Source organism: Saccopteryx bilineata, chromosome 3 (assembly GCF_036850765.1).
Source record: "Saccopteryx bilineata isolate mSacBil1 chromosome 3, mSacBil1_pri_phased_curated, whole genome shotgun sequence".
Lineage (NCBI taxonomy): Eukaryota > Metazoa > Chordata > Mammalia > Chiroptera > Emballonuridae > Saccopteryx > Saccopteryx bilineata.
Window position 1 is genome coordinate 204002011 of NC_089492.1, and position 26651 is coordinate 204028661.

General features: G+C 40.7%; 1 protein-coding gene across 10 annotated transcripts in view; it reads left to right on the plus strand.

The window, feature by feature from the left end:
* The window catches only part of LRRC8D (leucine rich repeat containing 8 VRAC subunit D), a 123275-nt gene that overhangs the window by 16355 nt on the left and 80269 nt on the right, over positions 1–26651 (plus strand). For 5 of the 10 annotated variants that reach the window (XM_066268619.1, XM_066268612.1, XM_066268613.1 and 2 more), the window contains exon 2: positions 13459–13606. The exons of 2 other annotated variants lie outside the window; for them this stretch is intronic. The gene's annotated coding sequence lies outside the window, so the exon portion shown is untranslated. Of the gene's footprint in view, positions 1–2062; positions 2211–12963; positions 13180–13458; positions 13607–20328; positions 20805–26651 lie in introns of those variants that run through there. 3 more of the 10 variants (XM_066268618.1, XM_066268616.1, XM_066268620.1) reach the window with 3 other exon arrangements.

Below are 26651 nucleotides of genomic sequence, written 5' to 3' on the forward strand. Positions count from 1 at the left end.
CTTTTCTCAGTCACGTGATATGTTGCCGCTAAAATTAAACCCATAAACTAGCAAAATGAGTGAAAAACAAAATTCCATCGAAAGTTTTTTTGCGAAGTGGAAAGGGGCCAGTGAGGAGACAGAAGAACCTACGACCTTGAAGAAAAAGAAGGCTTCATTTAACAGACAATACCAGGAGTCCTACTTGAAGTATGGATTTATCGCAACTGGTGATTCTCGCGCACCAAGGCCGCTCTGCATAATGTGTGGCAACCGGCTAAGTAATGAGGCAATGAAGCCTTCAAAACTGCTTTGCCACTTGGAGACCAAGCACCCTACTTTAAAAGACAAGCCTTCTGAGTATTTTGAAAGAAAAAAGCATGAACAAGAAGGACAGAAACAATTACTGGTGGCCACTACATCAATAAATGCGAGTGCATTGAGAGCATCATACTTGGTGGCTAATTGTATTGCTAAGGCTAAGAAGCCCTTCACCATTGGTGAAGAAGTGATCCTTCCAGCCACTGAAGACATTTGTCGTGAACTTCTAGGAGAGGCTGTGGTTAAAAAGATAGCACAGATGCCTCTTTTGGCTACCACCGTCACACGGCACATTGAGGAAATAGAATCACAATTGTTGGAAAGGATTAATAAATCACCGTGATACGCTCTCCAGGTTGACGAATCTACAGATATTGACAACAAGGCAATGCTACTTGTTTACGTGTGTTATCTTTATCAAGAGGATGTGCATGAGGATATGTTTATGTGCACTATCATTGCCAACCAGAACCACAGTTGCAGAACTATTTAAATCGCTGGATGACTATATATCAGGAAAACTGAAATGGTCTTTTTGTGTCGGCATATGCACAGATGGAGCTGCTGCCATGACCGGAAGGATGTCTGGTTTAACTACTCAGATTAAGGAGGTTGCACCTGAATGTGAGTCTACGCATTGTGTCATTCACAGGGAAATGCCTGCTAGCCGAAATATACCACCGGAACTTAACAGCATATTGAATGATGTTCAAGTTATTAACCACATCAAAGCACACGCCCTTCACTGGTGCCTGTTAAGCAGCTTTGTGAGGAAATGAACACGGAGCACAGACACCTCCTCTTATACACAGAAATAAGATGGTTATCCCAAGGGAGGTCCCTGGCCAGAGTGTTTGAATTATGAGAGCCGCTGCAGAGATTTCTCTCAGAAAAAAAGTCACCACTAGCAGTACATTTCAGTGACAAGAAATGGGTCGCAAAACTCGCTTACTTGTGCGACATATTTAACCTCCTCAATGAACTCAGTCGGTCACTTCAGGGGGAAATGACAACTGTCTTCAAGTTGGCAGATAAAGTAGCTGCATTTAAAGCCAAACTGGATTTGTGGGGATGACGCGTGAACAGGGGTATATTTGACATGTTTCAAACATTCGCGGGAATTTTGGAAGAGACTGAGCCCAAGCCTTCATTGTCCCAGCTGGTGCACAATCACCTGTATTTGCTTTTAAAAGAGTTTGAACACTACTTCCCAACCACAAAAGACCCATGAATTGCCAAGGAATGGATCCACAATCCATTTGTCAACAAACCAGGTGAATCCAGCGTGTCTATGCAAGAAGAGGATCAACTACTGGGGATCGCAGATGATGGCGGCCTTAAAAAGATGTTCGAGACTACAGCTCTGCCGGTGTTCTGGATTAAAGTCATGGCAGAACACCCCGAGATCGCCACAAAAGCACTAAAAACCTGTTGCCATTTCCGACATCCTGTTTGTGTGAAGCGGGATTTTTTGCAGTGACAGCAACTAAAATAAAATTATGGAATAGACTGGACATAAGCAACACACTTCAGGTGTCATTGTCTCCCATTCCCCCTAGATGGGACCATCTCGTTGCAGAGAAACAAGCTCAGGGCTCCCACTGATTTAGCGTTATGGTTGTTGAGAGATAGGTTACTATCTCTCATTCTATATAAACATTATAATAAATAACCCTTAACTTACAATATTCATAACAATGGTGAGTTGTACTTTTTTTTTTTTTATCTTTTTTTTTCTTTTTTTCTTTATTCATTTTTAAAGAGGAGAGAGAGAGGGAGAGAGAGAGAGAGAAGGCGGGAGGAGCTGGAAGCATCAACTCCCATATGTGCCTTGACCAGGCAAGCCCAGGGTTTTGAACCGGCGACCTCAGCATTTCCAGGTCGATGCATTATCCACTGCGCCACCACAGGTCAGGCGAGTTGTACTTTTCATGCACTTTATATTTGTTTTTGTGTTGTATCTTATTTTTAAGGCATGTTTAAATGTTACCATAGTGACTGGAAAGTGTTTGGAGGCAGAGAGAATGTTACTCATGTTGTTGGTGCGATGTTAAGAGGACGCTTCTAATAAAGTTGCATACGAGTACACAGTAGATTCATGTTTATTTTTATTGTTGTAGGTTCATGATTGGTAGCGAGCCTCAACCTACCATATTACATATTGATGTCAGACATGAAATGTTGTCAGAATAACAAATTTAAATACAGCCTGAATAATGAGGACATGCTCATTCCTCCTTTAACTTAGCCCAATAAATATCGTAAGTTTGACAATTATATTTAAAAATACCACAGTTTTTACGCCAGTCACATAATTTTATTTTGTGCATTTATCCGTCCCACCCTAAAGGCCGGTCCGTGAAAATATTTTCTGACATTAAACCGGTCTGTGGCCCAAAAAAGGTTGGGGACCACTGGCATTATGGATTAACAAATTGTACAAATGTTTTTCTTTAACCTTCTTATAAAATACACTTTAAAAAGAACACACATAGAGACTAATCGTTTCTGGAAATAATGATAGGAAACACTTATGTAGTACTCCCACGTGCCTGGCACTGTTGGGAGCACTTTACATATATTGGCTCATTCACTCCTCACAACAGCCTGTTTTGTAGCGGAAGACACCAAGGCTGGTGCCCAAGTTGGGTTGCACTTCCCCATCACTGTGAGCAGCCAAGGAATGTAAGCCCACATAACTAGAAGTGGCAGAACTGTGACTTGAACCAAACAGTGAGGGCCTCAGGATTGGGGCTTTTCAGGACTTTTTTTGTTTGTTTGTTTTGTTTTTGCCTCCTAAACTCTCACAACAAGAATCACAATTTGCTTTACAAACTTCTTTTGCTTCCCATATCACCTCAGCTTTAAACCCAGGATGAGGGTTTGATTTTTTAAAAAGAAAGAAAATTATGCTCGTTTCCTAGTACCTTCTTCCTCAAACCAAACGAATGAACAAAATTGTCAGGAAACAGTTTCCATCTCGGAACAGAAAGCTAAAGCATCGTCTGGAACACCATACTACAGTACTAAACTGAGCATTATCAGGCTGCAGTGTGGGGACTTGTTGCTGGGATGACCCTCACTCTTGGCACCAGCATTGTTTTTAAGAGCACAAAACCTATTTCACCTTTACCTTTAGAGCGAGTGGATTTGCTGAGCTGCTGAGAATGTTTTTCAGATTGTTTTCCACAGCTAATATAGGGCCATGGGAGGAACCAAGGATTTGGAGCTTAGAGGACTTGAGTTCTGGCACCTTTCTTCTGCTGACTGTGACTTTAGATTTCTTAAGACTTGGGTTTCATTCCCTGCAATTGGTGGAGGTTATGATAATGGCAGTATGATTAGTTTGGTGAGGAGAGGAAACTATTCCATATGACAGTATTTCATTAACAACAGTAGCCATGTGTGTTAGATAGACCGTGAGTGCACCAGCTTGTCCAGTGTGAGTGTCAGAAGTCATTTTCTGTGGGTGAGTGTTGAGGTGAATGCTCAAGAGGAGTTGGGGAAGGCTAGCATGGATCGGAACCTCTTTCCTTTTTTGTTCTCTCTTTACCTGTAGAGAGTACAGACCACAGTGTGGGTGTTGACTCAATTTCTGGCCCAAACTCCTTTTCCTTGGTTTTTCCCCGTCCTACTTTGGGCTCGCCTCCAGTTTGCTACAAAGTGCTATTTGTTGTAAGGGTGAAGCAGGCGGGTCTCCGGCAGCGACACTGTGGCTGCAGGCAGTTACTGTAGTTCAAAGCAAAAGCCAAGCTGGAGTAGGAGGGGCACTGACACAGAGCTTGTTCCATTGAATTTTGTATATTGATTTTTTGAAGGAAAGAAAGGGGAATAAGAAATGACTTTTGAATAGAAATATTATGAAAGGCCCTTCGTAACAGAACAAAACTGGGTGAAAGAGAAAGGGCTTTAAGAAACACTGCTCATTACTTTGAAAGCTAATGCTCCTCTCTCCCTCTCTCTCTCTAGTGGAAGCAAATGGTTTTTGAACACTTACTATGTCTACAATGTATTTGAGTAGGATAGCAAACAAAAATTAATAATAATGACAACCATTATGGTGCATGTTCGGTGCTCTGCATTGGGCCAAACACTTGTATTGTGTCCTCACAATTATGAAGGTATCATTTTTTTGGTCCCATTTCAAAGATTATAAAATTGAGGCTCAATATATTCTAATAACCTCCCAAGGGTTACAGTGCTAAGTAACTGGAAGAACTAGACTTTAAACAAGGGTCTGTCTCTCATCCACAGTATGAAAGAGGAATGAGTTATACTGCTGCTTTCAGGGGGAGACTAGTGTGAACATAGCTTAGCATAATTCAGAGCAGTGGCCCTGGCTGGTGGCTTAGTGAATAGAGTGCCAGCCTGCCGTGTGGGTGTCCTGGGTTCAATTCCTGGCCAGGGCACACAGGAGAAGTGACCATCTGCTTTTCTTCCCTCTCCCTCTCCCTCTCCCTCTCCCTCTCCCTCTCCCTCTCCCTCTCCCTCTCCCTCTCCCTCTCCCTCTCCCTCTCCCTCTCCCCCTCCCCCTCCCCCTCCTCCCTCTTCATCTCCCCCATCCAGTGTCTCAGTTGGTTTGAGTGTGGCCCAGAGTGCTGAGAGGATAGCTCGTTGGTCTCGGTGCATCAGCCTCAAGCTCTAAAAATAGTTCATTACTCAAGCATTGGCCCCAGACAGTGTTGCCTGGTGGATCTCGGTTGGGGTGTATGTGGGAGTCTGTATCTATACCTCCCCTCTTACCAAAAAAAGAATATTCAGAGCAGCATGCAGTGTGTGCTGAAATTTCTGTGAGATACCATATTTTCGCTCCATAAGATGCAGTTTTTTTGCCCCCAAAAGTGGAAGGGAAAATGCCCGTGCATCTTATGGAACAAAAAAATGGTATTTTATTAAATATTTTAATACACCATTTGGTTCAGAAACCTTATTTTCCTTCTTAAAACCCTAGGTGTGTCTGTCTTATGGTCAGGTGTGTCTTATGGAGCAAAAAATATGGTAAATTTTTGGACATTTGCTGAAAGGAAGGAGAAACCAATTTTGGCTGGAAAGTTCAGAAGCGTTCACAGAGAAAAATAACTTGAGCAGGGCCTTGAAGGATGACAAAGATGGTGGCCGGTAGGGAAAGGTGAGAGAGAGAAGGAAGGGAACATTGGGGCAGGAAAATATATAGACTTAAAAGATATATTTGGGGAACCGTGTTTTGACAGAGTAAGGGATGTGGGAGGGGAGGAGGGCAAAAGATGTAGTTTGGGACAGATTACAGAGGACCTGGAGTGTCCTGCTGACTTCATTCCACTGCCTTTGAAGGTTATCCTATTGAAGATTCTTGGGAAGGGAAAGCATTCGCCCTCGTCTCTGACTTCAGTTGTCATGGTGGTAGTAAAGAAAGGAGAGAATGTCTGTAGTGGAGATTCCTTTAGTGAGCTGCACCTTTAGGGTTGCCTGGGGGGTTCTTAAATGTAGAGAATCTGGGAACACCCCCCCCCCCCAGTGATTTCAGTGATGGAGAACTGGGGTGGGGTCTGAGAAACTTTTTAAAAGGCCCTGCAGGTAATTCTGAGCACAGTCAGATGAAGGCATAGTTCCTTTAGGCATTAGGACATTGGGGCAAAGAATATGGATTTAGTCTAATTTGGGTTTGTCTTTGTGTGAATGATTTTAAACCATGGGAGGGAGCCACTAATCAAACCTTGGGGGAGCTCTTCTCTGTAGGTTTTTTGGGTGTTTTTAAAATTCTCTATGAATTTTAATAATGATCTCAGTGCATTGGCATTTTCTCATAATTTCTTCCATTCATAATCTAGAATGTAGTATGGATCTAGTTTTTTATGCCTTTGTGCTAAATTTCCCTTTTTTGTTCATTTAGAAAGAACATGTTAGGATTCTCCTGGTGACTGTCACTTTATTGATCGTCTTTCTTAGAGCTGGAGCTCTAGAGTCACTGCTTGTGGCATGGTGGCTACAGAGCTCAACAGTGCAGTTCTGCATTCTGTTTGGAGTTGCATGAAATGATGCTCACTTCTTCTATTTCTGGGACCCAGCCTGAGTTTGGACCATTTCTTGAGTGCTCAATTGAGTACTAACTTTATAAGTATATATAATTTTTGCTGAGAAGGCAAACTTCTACCAAGGGAGAAGTGATTTCTCAACATTAAAGAAATTAGAAATTAAAATTTATGCTTTAAAAAATGACCTCAGGCCAAGCTTTAGCTCGCCTCCCTCTGCCTTCTCCGCTGTTCTTGATCCTGCCATGTGTTCGCAAACCATTCTCATGATCTTCTGCTTGTGTGGCACACTTGTAGTAGGGCCAGATTATACACACACCATTGGCTTTGTCGTTTGACCTCTAAATTCAGCCTTTGAGCCCCTTCATTTCTTTTGAGTTTTACTAACAAAGTTTTTTTGTTGAAAGAAATATTTCCCATGGAACTTTACTGATGGTGTGTGGATTAATATAGGATCATACTTTTTGAAGTTCAGACCAAAGGTCCTAAAGTTTTAAACATATCCAGTGTGCTGTTCCTTCCTTTACTTAGGTTAGTCTTGGCATCTCAGGGTTAGAGGCGGTTACTACCCATTGGGCACCCTAGCCCCTCCCTGAAAATTAAAGGGAGCACAAAAAATGAAACCGAACTTGTTTTTCCTCACCTCTGTTAATTGAGGTCCTTTGGCTCCCTCATTTGCCCTTTTCACACTTCCCAAATTAATGGTTTTTGCAAATTTGATTATAACAGTGTGAATAATTTCTAAGTTACTTTTGAAAACAGATTGAATACTGCTCTTTGTGGTTCTTTTCTTCACATACTAGAAGATATATATCCAGTGTTTTTCTTTTGAGCCTGCTTTACTCCTGGGTGGTTCTTGTAGCCACATAAGTTTCAGTTGATTTAAGAATGCTGACTTCATGGGAAACTGTATCAAATGCTTCACCAAAATCAAAGTACATGGGGTTCATTGCCTTCCCTGTCCTTGCTAATTCAGTTGTGTTGTAGGCAGACAGTCCTGGAGTCTTGTAGTCCAGGATTCTGGTCAAGGTGAGGAAGCAGCCCTCTGTCTTGGCTTTTCCATTTGGCAAATATAATTTACTTTCTTTTCAATATTCATTTATTAAGCAACACGTAGCAGACTCTGCATCCTTGACTCCCTACCACCAGTGGTTACATTTTTGTTGCAAAAAGGAAAGCCTCTGAGCCCTCTGCTTTTATTCATGGGCCTGTTTCCCAGGAGCTTTCATGCTGGAGAAAGCAAGGCCAATCCAGTAGTGCCCTAGTGGTAGTAAAATGGTTCAAGTTGGGCCAGGCTGCCCAAGTTTGGATATTTGCTTACATTGTTAATTTAGGTAAATGACTTGATATCTTTGTGTCTTTTTTCTGGTCTGTAATGTGGAGGTAATGGTAATATCTCCTTGTATGGTGTCATCAGGAATAATTGAATCAATACACGTAAAGTGGTTAAAGTTTGTTTCACTAGGTTTAGTTTAAAAATTGATGAATATGATTACTAGAATTAGTGGAGTGATCACATTGTAAGGGATAATATATTGTATAATAAGGGATAGTATATTGTAAACTGATATAACCAGAAGATTGTATACCAACTATACTTCAAAATAAATTAAAAAAATAAAGAATTGATGAATAATCTTTCAAAAGTTTAAAATAACATTTTTGGATTTTCCCAGGCATTTTGTTCCTCTTTTATGCTGTCTGCCTTAGCATTTCGCTGCAGGTAAATGAAAAATCAGATTATCCAACTTTGCGACCTTAAGTTATTCATAAATTGCTTTCTTTATTAAGATCCCATTATAGTAGATAATTGAGAATTGATATATTCAATGACAGTGATGTGTGTGACTGATCCTCTATCAGCTCATATTTTGCTACCTTCAAGTGTGTTAATTGTACAGATGTTTGTATATTTTTAAATCCTTTTTAAGAATATTATTTTTTAGTAATGAACCTAATATTCATTTGACTTGTAAGAACCAATTATTTGAAGCTAATATATTATTTTTTTAAATGAATGCCTAGAGAGAATTTAGAAATTTTTTTTTTTTTTTTTTTTTTTTTTTTTTTTTTTTTTCTTTTTCATTTTTCTGAAGCTGGAAACAGGGAGAGACAGTCAGACAGACTCCCGCATGCGCCCGACCGGGATCCACCCGGCACGCCCACCAGGGGCGACGCTCTGCCCACCAGGGGGCGATGCTCTGCCCATCCTGGGCGTCGCCATGTTGCGACCAGAGCCACTCTAGCGCCTGGGGCAGAGGCCACAGAGCCATCCCCAGCGCCCGGGCCATCTTTGCTCCAATGGAGCCTTGGCTGCGGGAGGGGAAGAGAGAGACAGAGAGGAAAGCGCGGCGGAGGGGTGGAGAAGCAAATGGGCGCTTCTCCTGTGTGCCCTGGCCGGGAATCGAACCCGGGTCCTCCGCACGCTAGGCCGACGCTCTACCGCTGAGCCAACCGGCCAGGGCGAAATATTTTTTAATAAGGGAGCAGAAATATCCACTGCAGAAGATGAATAGACAAAACATGCTTCCAAAGAAAATTGTGTTATAGGATGGTGTTTAGTTTACACAACACACGCCATGATCAACAGTCAATAAATAATCCATTACTACCAGTCTATGCTAGGCACTTTTTTTGAATACTCTTAACTTGTGTACAGATATTTGCATTTAGTCAAACTTATGTGGTTTCTTGTTGCTGTTCTTTCATTTTAGTGCTCATTAAATCACAGTCCAGTCAGTATGACCCACTTGACACATAAATATTTGCATACAAACTGAAGAATGTGAAGGGAAACTTGGAAAACATGTATTAAGATTTTGCCCTTGACCGACCTGTGGTGGTGCAGTGGGTAAAGCGTTGACCTGGAATGCCGAAGTCACCAGTTTGAAACCTCCAGCTTGCCCAGCACATACAAGAAGCAACAACTACCAGTTGATGCTTCCCACTTTCCCCTGCCCACACTTTCTCTCCTCCCTGAACATCAATAAATATAATCTTAAAAAAAAAAAGAAAAGATTTTGTCCTTCACAGTTTGATTGACCAGTGTATCTTACTTATTTTATAAAATAATATTCAACTGCAGCCCAAGAGCATGCTTAACCTAATTTATATCAACATATTGCTAGAGCTTAACATCAATTGGTCTGTTATAAAATACGTCTCTAATTTATACTTTACAAAAAATTGGCAAAGTGATGAAATAACATGATGCAGTTGAAAGAGAGTGTTGCAAGTTGTGTTTTAAAAGTGAGATTCTTCTGAGGAAAAGATGGGCAGCACAGAATTATACATCCACAGCCAAAATGCACCTACTCATTTCTCTTCAATTAAAAGGAGGAAGAACAGACCCAGAGTGAGTTTTAGTTCTTTTACCTACTGACTTGAATAAAACGACAACATCTGTGAGCTCTGCTGCTGCTTTTAACTCCCCTCAAGATAGTGCTGAGAATTCAATGAGGCAGGGCATGTGAGGGTCCTGTGTAAATGTTACTATTTCTGTGCAGCATGGGTGAGTGTGCGTGTTTGGAGGCTAAGGACACTGAGGCGCTGAGCTGAGAGACGTACGTACTCAGGCCTGGAGCCACCCTGGCCCTTCGTTTCTACCTTGTAGCTTTCAGGTCCTGCCCAGGGGTGCTCTAAATAGTGCTTTTCTTCTCAACTTGCTCAAAACCAAGAAACTCTGTCCCAAGAAAGGAGCTAACACCATCTTGCAGGCAGATTTTTATAATAAGATGATTTGTTACATTTTTGCCGTGTAAGAATGACACTCTGGCTCTTTGAAGATGATTAATAACCTTCTGTGGGCACATGCCAGTCAGGCCAGCCAGTTGGCTCTGCCAACATCTTTCTTGAAAGCCATGGCCCAGGTTTTGCAGAGGCCAGGAGGTGAATGTGGGTGTGAGAGACCTCCTTCACAGAATAGCCTGTTGCAGGAGCTACTTTGGAAGTGAAGACAGGGGCAGGGACACTGATGTGAAGGCTTCTAGTACAGAGAGGCAATTGCTTAAGTCACCAGCTTGTCATTTTACATATTTGTTTATAAAATCCAGCTATAATAATGACCAGGAACCCTCACACTCAGAGATCTTGTGGTAAACATTTTTAACCATTAAAGGCACGTCTTTCTACAATGAAGAAAGATAAGTAGTATCATTTCCGTTATGAGTTTTTCATCTCTTCTGCCACACCTGTTAGTCCTCAGGAAAGCTAACTCTTGTCACTTAATTTGTAGCTTCTAAAATTGGTTTCACAGCATTGCTGACTTCATCCATGAACTTGTGTGGTACTTAAGGAATGGAGATTTTCAAAATGAACCTCCAGAATGTTCCAAAATCAGTTTTATCTTTTGTGGTATCATTTGTGCTTATCTGGAAGTATATTTTTTCTTTTCTTACGATGTTGTGAGTTTAATATGTTTTATTTTTCTACTCAGTAGTGGTAAGGAAGAAACACTTCTCCATGAAATACAGAAGGGTTAGGAAAATAGATAAGCCACGGGAGGGTACAGTACAAGGCTTGGGCTCTGTGGTTGTGAGGGAACCTGTCAAAAACTGATAGAATCTTAGGAGTGATGTGTTACCCTAACTACAAAGTCTGGGATTCATATAGGCTAATTCAAGATGTTTCCTTTGCTTTCTTAACCATCTCACTTGTCTTCAGAGGTTTTCCTTCTAGGTTTTTGGAATTATAATACATAACAGAAATGAAGGCAGGCATACCAAAAGGTATTTAAAAATAGAGTTGCATTTTTGAAAGCATGGTAATTGACAGCATTTATTAAATGAGAGAGAAGTGAGAGAAGTTTTGAGCTGAATGTCCTTGTTCTTGTGGGAAAGAAATGACAGTGCTTTGGGAAGAAGCATTAAATGTTTGAAAGGAGAAGAGTTGAAAGGTTTAGGGTAAACAGGGAAGTATGCAAAGGACAAAGGTGGCAGCAGAGGCAGAACTGGACCCTAAAAGGATGCTGAGAACCCTCAGAAGTGTTTAGTAATAAGCCCTCATTAGCTGGGATGTCTGAAGGATGGGGGTTTTCATTTCTGCTCTCGCACAGCACCTGCCATCACACTTGAGGGCCCTGCCTTTACACCACAACTGCCCTTGCCTTTCAGCTACATGCCCTACAACTTCAGGGCCTGTGCCACTGAGTGTGAGGTGATGGGGAAGGGCACGTGAGATGCAGTTCATCTGGAGACAAAACAAAAGCTTTCTTCCTCACTCTCTCTGCAAGTGTCCGGGCTCTCGCTGTTGCCAAGATTCTTAATCATTTTCTAATATGTGCTTTGGTTTTGTGGCTTAACAGAGGGTAATAGCAGCGTGCTACTGACAGGTGCATGGTAAACAGTGCTAAAGTAGAAGGAAATGGAAAATGAGGGCATTGCCACTCTTTCAGTAAAAGTTGAGGCCATGCGTGTCTTTATTTTTTTTATTTTTTGCCTTCTTCTTAAAAAGGCCCAGTTAAAGAAAAAGAATTCAAGAAACAAATGTTAGCTGATTAGGTTCTACTTTGAACAGACTTTGTACCTTGGCATATGAGTAGCTATCCTAGAACCTTTTGAACTTTTGTCACCAAGTAATTCTGAAAAGGCTGACAGAGCCAGTAAGTAGTAGATACGGGAAAGAGAACAGTGTCCTCTGCTTGAGTAATCAAGGTGCATAGTATTCATGGAGGTTGGGAGGGAACTGAGCTCCTACAGAATGGTAGCATGTAAATTGCAGGATCATTTGGAGAGGAAGGAATGGATCACAGATGGTCAGTGGGCTTGATTTTTCTCCCAGAATTCACTGTTGTTTTGGTAACTAGCAGTGTAGAGGAAATGGCCCAGATTTTATACTTAGGAAAGACCTGTTATTCAACTCTCCACTTTGTAACTGAGAGACTTTGGGCCAATTACTGAACTTCTCTGACCCTGTTTTCTCAGTTGGGAATATGAGAATAGGATGCTTTTGCAGATCTATTGGGAAATGTTTGGACCAAGAGGATATTAAAATAAGATGGTGTCTAGCACTGAGTAGGAGCTTTATGTCCATCAGTTTCTTTCTACTTCAATCACAATTTAACTTTTATGTAGAAAATCATCTTTTATATTCTGTTCTCCACGTTGAAACATGAATAACTTATTTAAGTCATCAGCATGATGATAAAAGGAGTTGTTTGTTAGAGACTCCCCGTGCATGCCTTGTAACCTGATAGATTTGTATGCAAGGACAGACACAGGGTATAGCTGAAGCCCTCCACACCTGGAAGCCCAGAATCTGGGCCCTGAACACAGACACACACTACCTAGAGCTGGCACACTCTGCACGTGGCAGGTTCTTAAGCCATCTGTTTACTATTTTTTAAACACTACCCTGAAGTTCACCTAAGGCAGAGGTTAACAAAATGAACATAAACCCAGAACTTTGGAACTGCTGGGTGATTCATGCAGAGAAACACTTGTTTGCTGAAAGAATGCACTCCATGATTGTCTTTGTGTGAAATTGGTATATGTAAGTGTTAGAGGATTGTGAGGGTGAGGATCGGGGTAGAGAAAGATCCTAGGAACCCAGATTACGTTTATTTTCCCTCCAGTTCCTGGCAGCTATGTGCACACACTCTTTTGAGTCAGCCAGGCGCAAGACAAGTAATTTCCCATCCTGAAGCCCTTAAGGCTGAGGGGCTGGAGTGGGGATACTGAGATGTGGCTGTTAACTTTAAAATTTTGCATAAACCCAGCCTCCACTCCCCCGCAAAGGCTCAGTCTTGTCTTGACACCTTCTCCAAAGCGATTTCTTTTTTCAAGGGCGGGGGTGGGGAGGAGAAGAAAGGAGGAAAACGGAGACAGACTGCACTCTGGGCACACTGGGAGGAAACGTGTAATGGACTGACTAGGTACTTGCGGGGAGGGGAGACTCAGCCGGCGCTGGAAACGGAAAGGCTGCGTGCACGCCGGGCTGGTGGCGGCCGCCGGCATGGGGAGGCCGGGCCGGGGAGCAGCTGGCGGGTCGCTGGTGTGGCGGGGCCAAGCGCCCGCTGCCCACCAGGACCAGGAGGGCGGCGGTCATGCAGCCCGCAGCCCCCTTGGCCTTCCTCCCCACCGGCCCGCGCCCCTCCCTCCACGCTGCCAACACTGGGTCTCTCGCTCTTTCTCTCCCCTGTGTTTTCAAACAGGAAGTGCACGGCTGTCTGTAACGTGCTGCCGGGTCCCAGGATGGAGGAGTGAAGTCTCCGTGCCGCCGCGGGTTCTAGCCTGCGGAGCCCACCGGAAGCCGAGTCCCCAGAGAGCGCCCTGAGGGAGCAGGGTGGCCGCCTGGTCCAGGTGCGTGGGGCCGGGTTGGGAGCCCCCGGGCAGGGCGCTGGGCTGTCACTGGCCGCCGCCCCAGGCGCCGCTCAGCCGGATCTCCAGCTCCGGCTGCAGCCTGACTTGCCTGCATATTCTTGGTTGCGCCCCACATACTGCTTTCTCCCCCAAGGGCTTCTGCCAAACTCCGTCACAACGTCTGCTGGGTGCTGAATTGGGCGGGATCTACCCCAGCTTTCCAGACTGGGCAGCCTGTCCAGGAGTCCCAGCTGTCCTCTCCTCCTCTAGCTGCTGCTGTTGCTGCTGCTGCTGCTGCCGCTGCTGCCGCCTGAAGCAGTGGCTCTTTGTTCCTCACTCGCTGGCCTGGGCTCATCTACATAAATGTCCGGGGAGGCTTGGGTGTTGTTAAGAGTGGTGCAGTGTGAGAGGTGGGGGGTTCTAGGAAGGGACGGAGGATGAGCTAGCGGTGAAGTGGAAGGTGGGAGGAAGAGCAAGAGTCTTGGCTTCCGGGCTCAGATATCCCAGCTCTTCTGCCACAAACAGAGGTCCCCCTCTTTGCTTTCTATTTTTGAGAGAGCATGGACATCAGGAACTGAGGGAATTAGTGATGCAGACATGCACCAAAAAAAAAAAAAAAAAAAAGGTAGTGACCAGAAAGGAGGGGCAGCTAGTTCTGAGGTGTTTAGTCTGGTGTCTGGCTTCTTAACTCCAGGTGTGGTTCCTTAGCCAGGCTCCTCTGCTGAGACAGAGGATACTTTTAAAGGTAGGAGCCAGACATCTTGATATGTTACATTCCATTTTTCATCAGAGTAACATTGAGAATGACTTTTTCTGAATTCACCAGGTGGAGTCTAATTTCCCATCCACAGCTTGCTCCATGTCAGGTGTTCATAGGTGGAAAACAAAATGCTAGAGGAAGAGGTTGGTTTTATACACAGACTTTCTCTTCTTCATTTCCCTGGCAGGTCCTGTGGACTAAGTCCAAGTGACTTCCCCTGCAGTGAAAGCCCCACATGTTTCTCCCCCTGTATTTATTTACCTGGTGAAACTCTCTGTGGAGGGATACCCAAGGAGGTGGGAGAAGCATCAGTTTGATGATATTGGATGGCCTCAAATTAAGTGTTTGAACAATGTTAAAGCAAGTAGCATCTTCTTACTCTGCTTTGGAGGAAGGGACATGAACAGGTGACTAGTGGCAAGGAAAGTGAGGTTCTAAGGGTCTCTGCCTGCTGCAGGGAGGGAAGTGCATGATGACAGTACTATATGCACTTAGCTCCTTCAGCTCATTGGGCGGCCAGGCTTCCTCAGGAAACCAGGTTATCTGTGCTATATAAATTCGGGATGTTGAATGCTGATTGTACCCTTCTCACTTGAAGTTTTTATAATAAAATATATTTATGAAATAATTAATTTTTGCTTTAAAAAGAAAATCTTTTGTAGTCAAGTAGCCTGGTCAATTTGTACTGCCCCCTCCCTTCCTTTTCTTATTTTCTATCAGCACTATGGAGGTAATTTGAATGATAAGATCCAATTATTCCAGTACTCCTTCAGGACTTTAATTTCTTTTAAAGTGTAGCTGCTTTGAGCATTTGTGATAATATCAATAATTGGCATAATTTTGTTAGCATTAAGTAGCCAAGATATATTATAAGAACAAAGCAATTTCATCTTTTTCTAGATACATAGATGTGGGTTTCTTACATTTGAATTTAATTATAAACTGTCTATGTTTATGTCTCTTTTTTTGCCAAATACATTATGAGATGAAAAGTGAAAACAAGCCATTAAGAAAGACCCTTGACAGACCTGTACAACCGTAGTGTTTTGCCTCCATTTGATACCCAGGTATGCACCTGGAATTCTGGTTTACTCATTTTTTCGAGGACTTGCTTCAGAATCTGTCACTCTGCTTTGAGATAAAATAGAACTGCCTTTGTGACCCTTCAAACCTGTCCTCTATTTAGGAACAGGATTTACTCCTACTCTAGCAGATTTTATAATAGCTAAATAGTAACTCAGGAATAATAACTAGTCTTCATATTCTCATTTTGTGTTTACAGAGCACAATTTCTGTAGCTCATTTATGATGAGTTACTCTTTAGCTGCCAAACTTCTAGTAGCGTATTTTAATTTACAGATGTCTTATGCAGGCTTTAGTGAACAATATCTTTGTGAAGGGTCAGATTACCAGATTTTAACTTTTTATAATTAAAAAAACAGCACTTCTGTTTCTCCATAGTACAATTTACATCCCAGAAAAAAAAAATATATGATGTATATGATGCTCCCCACACCTGCCTACCATACATACATACCATTCTACCACTGTACATAGCTACTCAACTCCTCCACTGAGTTCAGGATACGCCACAGAAAAGCCAGTATTACAGAAAGACATGGGCAAACCCATGTACACTTTGAATTATGTAGTAAATATTTTTGTAATATTCCTCCTATGAATAGAAGTTTATTTTTTCTTATCTTTGCAGTACTTAAAGTTGAGGCTCTCTTTATGTAGGGGTTTATGTTTTAGGGAGAATATAAATTCAAGTTTGGGGTACATTCTCACTGGGCAAGAAAATGCTGGATAGAACATTTATTTTCTCTTCAATAGTTGGGGTATCTGTAGTGACCTATAACTTATCCTCTATGTAATTGTGTTAAAGCATCAGAGAAAAAAGAGAAAGTAGAGGGAAAGAGATATTGAGTGATCTTTCTGCTGTAACTGAGGAATGAAATGTATTTTTCTTAATACACAATGCATTGCCATTTCTGATTTGGACAGTTGCAGTAGCTTGTGAACTAAATGAAAGGGTAACTAACTTTGATGTTAAATGCCAAGGAAAAGTTTATGGCCAAGAGAGGACCGGAAGTGGAGATAAATGCGTGTTAGGATTTTCATTTTTTTAAAAAATTCTCTTTCCTTCATGTCTCTTTCCTTTAGATAGAAATTGTAAACATTAAAGTAGTGGTTCTCAACCATTACAGAAATCAGGAAACACTTATTTAATACTTAGGTACTTCAAAGATTTTGACTTGTTTAGCGTTTTCTTATTTCTGATGATTGCTGATATTTAATAACAAAGTGACTGTTTAATTTCAACTGAAGATATATTGTAAATGGTCACCACAGCATTTTCCTGCATTTGAAAATAGTAGTACATGTATGTGTGAGCTGAATGTGTATAGACCTCTGCCAGGACCCTCCAGTCCTCAGGTTGGAAGTCAGGACCAAAGTGAAACAACTGCTCCAGGCTGAAAATACTGAAGCAGTGATGTAAAATGTAAAATGTGTGGTGTCTTAGCCTTCGGGTTGTAAAGATTCCAAGGTGAAATTTTTCCTCTTTGTTGTACATTAAAGACATGATGTGTAAAGTCCAGACTTTGAATCTGCTCTGGGTTCCGGGTTAATTGTTTTTTCATGGTCAGCTTGGAGGTCTTGCTGTTGCTCAGTCATGGGTAACTGCATTTCTTCTAAGAGCATGTTTCCTATAGTGCTCTGGGAGTATCCTTTCCTTCTGCTTGTAGAGTCAGGACTTGACACCATTTGCAGAGTCATCACTGTCACAACTACCACCAGTAGCAGCTTCATATTAATTTCCCAAAAGCTAAAAGAGGCTTTCCAACCATAAATATATGGAAGGAGAGAGATTTTTATCCCTGCTCTGTAGTGGAAGAAACTGACATGTAAGTTCATATTGAATCCGTCTCTGGTTTTTGTGCCTGTGGCATGGGTGTTCTGTTTAGGATAGTGTAGGCAAGGCACTAGAATCTGTTAGGGCTAGTGAAGGATATTCTTTTTCTAGTTAAAAAGAAATCATTTCCTATTCAGTGAACACCCTACATGTGCTACACAATTTACATGGATTGTCGCTGATCCTTCTGGTGTTGTGCAAGGTAGGTCATATCCCTGTTTTATAGATGATAAGCTAAGGCCAGCAGAGGTTATAACTATTTTTTTTTCTTTTTTATGGTTGTCCTTTTAGTTTATATTAATTAAAAATTAATATTAAAAGATTTTTTAAATTACAGTTGACATACAACATTATATTAGTTTCTGGTGTGCAACATAGCGAAGAGACATTTATATAACTTACAAAGCGACCACCCCTGGAAGGAGATTGTAACTGTTCCAGGTCGCATGGACTCAGATTCCTGTTTGTCAGTCTCTACACTAAGACATTCCCCTCATTACTTCAGCTCTCTCTCTGTCCCTACCTCAGCTATAAAGGGAAATGGTAACGTTTTGTTTAGTCGTACCTACACGTTCAGCAAAGGTTCAATTAGAACCATAGAGAAGATGCAGACTTTAGGAATAGAGACATATAGTCAGCCTTTTTATAAATATTTTTGGCTTTCATACAGTATGTATTTTTTTTTCTTAAGGAGCCTACGTATATTAAATCGATTGGTCCAAAGCAATATTGCGGACTCTTAAGAGATAAGACTACTAATTTTATTAGGAACTGTGCAGATTGTAGTCAGGCTTGTGTCTCTATAAAAACTGCATGATGATTCCTTTTTTTTTACACATTTTCTGATTTTAGCTAAGTTGATAGATGTTAATTGTACCTCATACTTTAATTTTGCCTTTTTTTTATTACAGTTAAGGTTGAGCATCTCTTCATTTACTTAATTTTCTTTTTCTATGAATTGGGTCACCTGTCTTTTCCTGTAAGAAATTTCTTAAAAGAATTCTTGTGGAGTTGTTTGTATATTCTAGAAATTAATCTCTTGTTAGCTTTAGATGTCATGGATGTTTTTTCCTAGTATGTCACTGAACTGATAAATTTGGTACATTTCATTAACAACAACAAATCTTGAATTTTAATTTAGTTAAACCCACTAATTTTAATATTATGCCCAGTGCATTTTGAGTTATTTAAGAAATCCTTTTCTCTTCTGGGCTCACAATGCAGTCGCCTCACTTCATTAGCTTTGTGGGTTTGCTCTTATTTGGGGTTTTAAAACTATTTGGAATTTAAAATGTGAGGTATAAAATCCATTTTTATTTTTAAGCAACTGGTCATCTTTGTGACTCAGTTTCCCCACCACTATTTAACAAATAATCCATTCTCAGATTTTTGGTGCAACCTCTAGCATATAAATGCACATTTAAATAGGTCTTTTTCTGAGACCTCTGGTTTGTTCACATGGCATGTTTGTGTATTCCTGAGTCATTGATATACTTCTTAGTCACTGTGGCTTTGAAATAGGTTTTCTCTTGTTATATGTACATTTATATTTTATTAGCATGGTTGATATAAATTTAAAAGTTCAAAGTATTTTAGATGAGTTTAGGTAGACTTCTTGCCCTTGTTTGCATCTGTGTTCACTCTTTAGATCTGCAAACACATTTTCTAGAAATGTGTTTATGTCTCTGAAACATTCTTTCACGTGTTTATTTAATAATATAATTTAATTTTAACATTCCTAGCATTACATTTTCTTCTCAATTTTATTCTTTCTTTCTTTTCTTTGTTTTTTAAGTAAGTATGGCAGCCTTTCATACTTGGTGGTCTCTGTAGGCCAGTGGGAACTTCACTTCAAAGGCTTCTCTTTCTTCTTCAGTCTCTGCATCAGTTCTTTGCATGTGCTTATTGAGCTGGGATGTGCCTTCCTGATATGGCTTTTGAATGAATGTTTTATGAGGTGCAATGCCATAATACATGGCTGAATACTCTTGAAAGCCTGTTAATTATAGATGCCTTTTTATTAATGGGAAAACATTGCCAGTTTCAGCTGGGATTCTCCAAGTTTGCTCTTCTCCACTCTACTCAGTTCACTGGGTCTCATTCCTCCTCCAGGTTCCAGTTGATGTCACACTGAATGCTCAGTCACCTTACTTGACAATCAGGCATTTATATCCCTATGCAGAATATAGTGTACTTTTTCCTTAGTTTATGAAATGGGATGAAACCATGTTGTACGTAACATGGCTGTTATAAATAAATTTGAATTTATTGTGGGAGAGCAATTGTGGTCTCAAAATAGATAGTGCATGACATGGTTTATCTAAAGCCAAAGATGTTACTCTTAGATATCGGTTCCAGAATTATATTGCTGATAGGCTGTATTTTTTTTCTTTTGTTTGCAGTTCTTAAGGTGCTCTATGGATGTAAGAGAGGGCTGTAATCTAACTACAAAATTCCCTAAGCTTGCACAAAGTTAGATAAAATTATAATGTAGATGTCTATAGAACGTTCTAGAGTCCAAAAGCTGTAGTATTTAGATAAGATCAATGTCTTGGGCTGTTGAAATCCTATTGTGCATCGAATAAAATGTATTAGGTATTCACCCTAGTTTGAGTATAACAGCCCCAGCTACTGACCTGACTGAACTTACATACCCAAGAGAGGACTTGATTGGGGTTCCTCCGTGCTCACCTCTCAGCTGTCAGAGCCACCTGTGTTACCATCCTTGTCTCTTAATCAATTATTCTGATATAATTGACAGCCAAGCTACTTCATCCATTCAGCAGACATTTGCTGAGCTCTAAGCTTAGATCCTAGTTCCCTTATCTCTCTTCCTACTATCTGCTGTGTACCAGTCATTGTGCTAAGTTCTGAAGATACAACGTGTATATGACACAGTGCCTGACCTCAGAAGATAGATACATAAATCATTTACTAGATTGTAGCGTGTGAGGCACTTTACAGCAATACAATGTGATAAATAGTAATGCAGAGTAGGGTACAAAGGAAGGAGTGATTTGTTTTCTTCTTAGTAAGGAATTAACTCACACAGGAGGGGATTTTGTTCTGAATATTGAAGGGATAAGATTGGATTATTTACCAGGCTGAATCAGGGCAGGGGCAGGGGCAGAAGAAACAGCCAGGTTCAGAGCCCAGAATTGCTCCATGTGTGAGGAACACAGAGTTAAATAACTGGAACAGAGAGATCATGGAGCAGAAGGGAGAAGAGGCTGGTGGTGCCTCTTGGTGCAGATTCTTGCCCCAGCCTTGTCTAGGGCCATACATACTACTTCTGGCAGTGGAGACTTCTTCTTGAGAGGATTGTGGAACCATCAAAGGTGAAATTAATGCTCAAGTTACTGTCTTAAGAAAATATGAAAAGGAAGCAAGGAGAAATCCAGTGGCTATTAAAATAATTCAAGTAGAAATAATGAAGACTGGAACTAAGGTGATGGTGGCGAGAAAGAAGAGGAGAGGACAGACTTGAGAATTACTTAGGAGAAGAAATTTCTGATTTGATGGTAAGTGCGAGGGGAGGAGGAAGAAGATAGACTCTTGTTGTCTCTGATTGGGGAGATTCGCTGTGTGGAGTGCCATTAGTCAGTGTGAAAAATGTAAAAGAGGAGCAAGTTTGGGCAGAGAATAGTGGGTTCAGTTTGAAGTAAAGGTGGGTGACCCGTGTGGTATTCAGCTGAGAGGCCTAGGCCCCAGGAGAGAAGTCAGGACTGGAGATGTGTGTTGGGAAGTGACTAAAACTGGTGGTTGTAGCCGTGGATGTAGTTGATCCACCAGAGATGGCCAGAGGACCAAATTCTGAGCAGATGAAAGAAGAGGGGAGGCAATGAGGATCAGGGAAATCCACAAACAAAAATGACAGTAATACCGAGCACCAGGATGTTTTTCTTGTGTTTTCTTTTGTTTCCTTGTATTTTGGTTGAAAATACTGAAGTGACTAAAGGTAGAAGAAAGGATAACTAATGGAGTAAGGTTCCAGAAAAGATAAGGGAGCCAAGGCCTGGAGTGCAAGTGTGCTCAAAGGGGTTCTCTTGGGAGAAAATAGGAATATTCGTTCTTTTTGGACAGGGAGGACACAGTAAAGATGTGTGTGATAGTAGAGTAGCATGCAAGTGGAGGCGAAGGAAGTTTACATCATTCTTGATGGCTTGTGTTTTCTGGGTAAAGTAGGAGCAGATTAAATCTGCTGAGAGTGAGGAGGCATAGAGAAGACATTTGAAAGTTAGTAACAGTTGGAAAAAGGAGCTCACTGATTTAGGATGAGTAATGGTCATATGTCATTGAGGGCCCAGTTGGGGTTTTGTCAGTGAGGATTAGGTACTGATGGTTGTTTTGTTTTGTTTCTGGTTGATAGAGTAATACCATAAATGACCTTTTAAAATAAAACACACAGGCTTTGCCTGAAATGGTAAGATGGTGATTTAAGGAAGCTTAAGGATGTGGGAGGAAGGATGGGTAAGTAGGCCAAAAGAAGAAATAAACTGAGCTTTAGGGAAATGAGTTCTAGTGTTAGTTATTCCATTAACAAATTATGGTCTCGGGGAAGTCAGCTAATGTCTCTGAGCCTCAGTTTCCCCATCTTTCAGTGGAAGAAGTTACATTTGATGTCTTCTCAAGTCTCTTGTGATGCTCAGAATTTCTTTGAGACTCGTACACCATTAGACAAAACTGAGGGCACAAGAAGAGGGGCTAGAGTTCTGTCATTTATCATTCAGGAGTTCACTGAGAGCAAGAGTAATGGCAGTGCCTTTGGGGAGTTGATAACATGAAACCAGGACAGCTGTCAGCTGACCATGCCCAAGTGTTTGTTACCAGGCTGCCCCTGCATGGGGAGAGAGGAGGCGGGTCGGGAAAGGGAGAACAGGAATGGGGAGTTTTTAGTGGGAGTTGTGCAAGGTGTAGACATGGCTTTGCTGGATGCTATGGCTGCCTGAGACATCAGTGGATCATTCCTAGAGGTGGAGGTGATGGTCTTTGCCTTTGTCATCTGTGTTGTTTCTTTCCCTATACTATTGCATTTTATTTTCACTGGGTTTATCTCTCCCTCTTGGTTAAAAGTGTAGCCTAGTAGAAGAGAGTTCAGTAGTTGGAGAAGGCTAAGCATATTTATGCATCTTACCTTCAGTTTTTCCTCCTTCCCATCTTCTTCACTACACCTTAGTTTTTTCTTTGCTTGTAGAAATCAGAAACAGTTTGAAGCATTTCATCATTCTTCTCAGTTGGGTATGTGCTTCATTCTGAAGGTTTACTCTCCAAAGACATTTTACCTGTTTCTGCCTCCTTAACAGGAATGACATCTAAAGGTGTGGCTAGATCTGAAGGTGAATCCAGATCCTGTGAGTGGCTCCAGAGATTACTATAATAATTGAACAAGCCCAAACAGCTGACAGGATACTTTTTTTTAAGCAAGTGAGAGAGAGAGAGAGTGAGAGAGAGAGAGAGAAAGAGACAAAAAGAGAGAGAGATGAGAAGCATCAACTCATAGTTGTGGCACCTTAGTTCGTTGATTGCTTTCTTATACATGCCTTGACCAGAGGGCTACAAGTCAAGTGACCTTGGGCTTCAAGCCAGTAACCATGGGGTTATATCTGTGATCCCATGCTCAAGCCAGTGACCCCATGCCCAAGCTGGTGAGCCTGCCCTTAAGTTGACCACTTTGGGGTTTTGAACCTGGGTCCTCAGCATCCCAGGCTGATGCTCTATCCTCTGTGCCACCACATGGACAGGTGACAGGTCACTCTTTTTAAAAAAAAAAAATTAAGGAATTAAGCTTCTAATCTTTATCCTGATACATATTTAAGAGAAATTTGTGCATTTCTTCTTTTCCTCATTGAACTGTTACACAATTTAATGCTTAGAAAATTCTTCTCAGGAAGAAACAGGGTGTAACAGTTTGTGTGAGATATTTTAAAAAAATTTACCCTTTTAGCTGAAGTCTGAGAATACTATTTTCTGTCCACTCACTGCAGTAGTTTCCTTTTGTTTTGTTTTGTTTGTTTGTATTTTTCTGAAGAGAGAAGCAGGGAGGCAGAGAGACAGACTCCCGCATGCATCCGACCGGGATCCACCTGGCATGCCCCTAGTGGGGGCGATGCTCTGCCCATCTGGGACCATTACAGCCAGAGCCATTCCAGCACCTGAGATGAGGCCATGGGGCCATCCTCAGTGCCCGGGCCAACCTGCTCCAATGGAGCCTTGACTGCAGGAGGGGAAGAGGTAGAGAGAAGGGGGAGGGGGGAGGCTGGAGAAACAGATGGGTGCTCTCCTGTGTGCCCTGGCTAGGAATCAAACCTCGGACATCCATGTGCTGGGGCTGATGCTCCACCACTGAGCCAGGGTCTAGTAGTTTCTTTCTAAAGGTCTTAATTTCTCCACATAATGAAATCTTCAAAGTGAAACATAGTTAAAAAGTTAAACCCATTTAAACTGTGAAATTAGAACATAGTCTAAAAATGTGTTCTTCCATTTCCTGAGAAACAACAGGAAGGATTTGCTTTCTCAAAATAAACTTAATAGCCTGACTGTGAACTCAGTAGTGGAGATCAAAGATTCCTGCATCATCACACAATGGGAAATTTTCAGTCATTTTTTTTCTAACCTCAGAAAATCAAATGTGATACTGTTAAAACGCACACACAACAGACACACACACGGAACCAGGATATTATGTACACTTAAGAAATATACCTTTAGTATATATTAAATCAATTGAGCCTAAATGTTGACTCTGTAATATGTCTAGGAGAAGCCATTTCCAAGATGTGTGTAATTAGGATGGGCGTGCTAGACGTGCAGCAATGGAACATATCCTTCCTGGGCATTAAATTTAGGAAGACTAGAGGAAAACTATATGGCACTTAAAAATGAACTTGCTAGATTATTAAATTATTTAATAGCTTTGCTAGTAAGAAAAACTTTGTAGCTCATGTTGAATGTTGAACTACATACATTTAAGAAGAAATCTGCTACAGTAATTTTATTTGAATACATACATGTATACTTACATACACATACATTCTCAGGTAGGACTAAGAACATTTGTTAATATTTCTCTGCTTCCAGAAATAAGGAATGAGAGTCCCTTTAAAGAAAGGTAATCTGTGTATGGCGGGCAGATTTGTTTGTGAGATACAAACAAGCAAGAATAGGGAGAAAAGTGTATTAAGTATATGTCTCTAAATTTGTGGGCTCAAGTAATACACAATTCTATATTCCTCAGATAGTATGAAATAGGTCAACAGTTTGAAATATTGGACACTTTATATGTAGGGAAAATTACATGTACATTGAGAAAGTTACAGACTATCTCAATAGTCTGCACCTGTCTTTCTTGAAAAGGTAGAAAAACATCTCAAAGTAGCTTATCAACTCAGATTCTCCCGTTATTTTTAACGTATCTTTTTATATTTACAGTGGGTCTCTTGTAGACAGCATATATTTTGGTGTGTGTGTTTTTTTTAAAATATTCTCTGACAACCTACATCTTTGAATTGGTGTCTTTAGATGATTCACATTTAAAGTGATTCTTGATATGGTTGGGCCAATATCTACCATGTTTGAAACTGTTTTCAGTTTGCTACATTTGCTTTTTCTTTTTCCCTTTTTAGAAATTTCTGCCTTCTGTGGGTTTATGTGAACATCTTAGATGATTCCATTTTATCTCCTTTTTTAGCCTATCAAGTTATACTTCCTTTACAAAAATTTTAATGGTTACCCTAGAGCAGGGGTCGGGAACCTATGGCTTGTGAGCCAGATGTGGCTCTTTTGATGGCTGCATCTGGCTCGCAGACAAATCTTTAATAATAAAAAAAAATGTTAAAAATATAAAACATTCTCATGTATTATAATCCATTCATTTCCTACCGCTCATGTTCATGGTTGCGGGTAGCTGGAGCCAATCACAGCTGTCCTCCGGGACATCACCAAATTTTTATTGGATAATGAGTAAGGTACATGGGTCGTTGTATGGCTCTCATGGAATTACATTTTAAAATATGTGGCATTCGTGGCTCTCTCAGCCAAAAAGGTTCCCGACCCCTGCCCTAGAGTTTACAATTGATCTCACTTTCTTAAAAAAAAACCCAAAAAACAAAAAAAACACACAAAAAAAACCTTAGCAAAAACATACTTATGTGTGGCAAGCATAGAAAAAGAATTAGAAAGCTGTATACCATGATATTAAGAGTACTTATCTTTGGGTGCTAGGATTATACACAGCTTTTACTTTATTTTTTAAAGTTTTCTGTGTTTATGTTTTTAATAGCAAGCAGGTATTTCTTTTATAATTAGAAACAAGTTTCTTTCCATTTTTGAAGAGTTAGGAAGAGTTAAAACAAACTGGCTCTCCCATGGTTTTACAGTTTATACCCTCTCTCTGTTTTCAGCTTGAGATAAGCACATTGCCCCACAACCACTAGCACTCCACTGGTAGGAAAAAGGAATCGGCTCACTGCTCACCTTGCCCTGGGAAGGTCGTGGGTTCCTGTCCTGTGCCTTCTCTGTCTGCACAGTGAGAATGAACCTGCAGAATGACTTAGGCTTTCGCTTAATTCAGAGTTCACAAGCCCCTCTCTTTCTGCATTATTAAGTTCTTTACATAGAATGTCTTTATGCCTTTTAACAGTTTTTCAGGAAACAATGAGGAGACTAAGAACACTTGAAAACTAATTTAAAGTATAGGTTTTCACACGAAACTTGTATAGTTCTTTGGTTTGCTGGTGTGAAACCTTCTCTTTTTGGGTAGCTGTTAGGGGTATTGTCTGTGGTAATAAGGGGAGAGATTGTAACTAAATTGAGGCTGATAGTCTGGATTTCAGGAAACTCAGTTCCCCTTATGAAATTTTGGAGAAAAGTACCATTACTGTTTTTTTAATGTTGATTATATACTGCTCACAAAAATGAGGGGATATTTTATTGCTTCATATATCTTCTGACTTTATTTGTGATTTTATATGAACTAAATTCAACCTAAGATTTAAGAAAATGGCATGGTTCAGTGCAAACAGATTAAATGTTGATTTGAAAAAGTGGTTTTGTTCTGACTCATCTGTCAGGTGTATTTAAGAACATCATAGATTTTATAAATACCATAGTTTTTAGCCTGTAAAATTGGGACAGTACTCTTCTGCTGTTTACCTGCTTCATTCAAGTAAACAAAAGTGGAGCTTTTTAGGGAAAAAAAAATAGAAGAGTTTAAAACAAATCTTTTTTTCTCATTTACAGGTTAAAAAATTATAGGTTTTCATTTTAATATATCTTATTATTAAAGCCAGGAAATATCATTTAAGGTAAAAAATGAAGTAGTAGCAATATTTATTTGAAACTAATAGAATAAAAAATTTTGATATAAACAA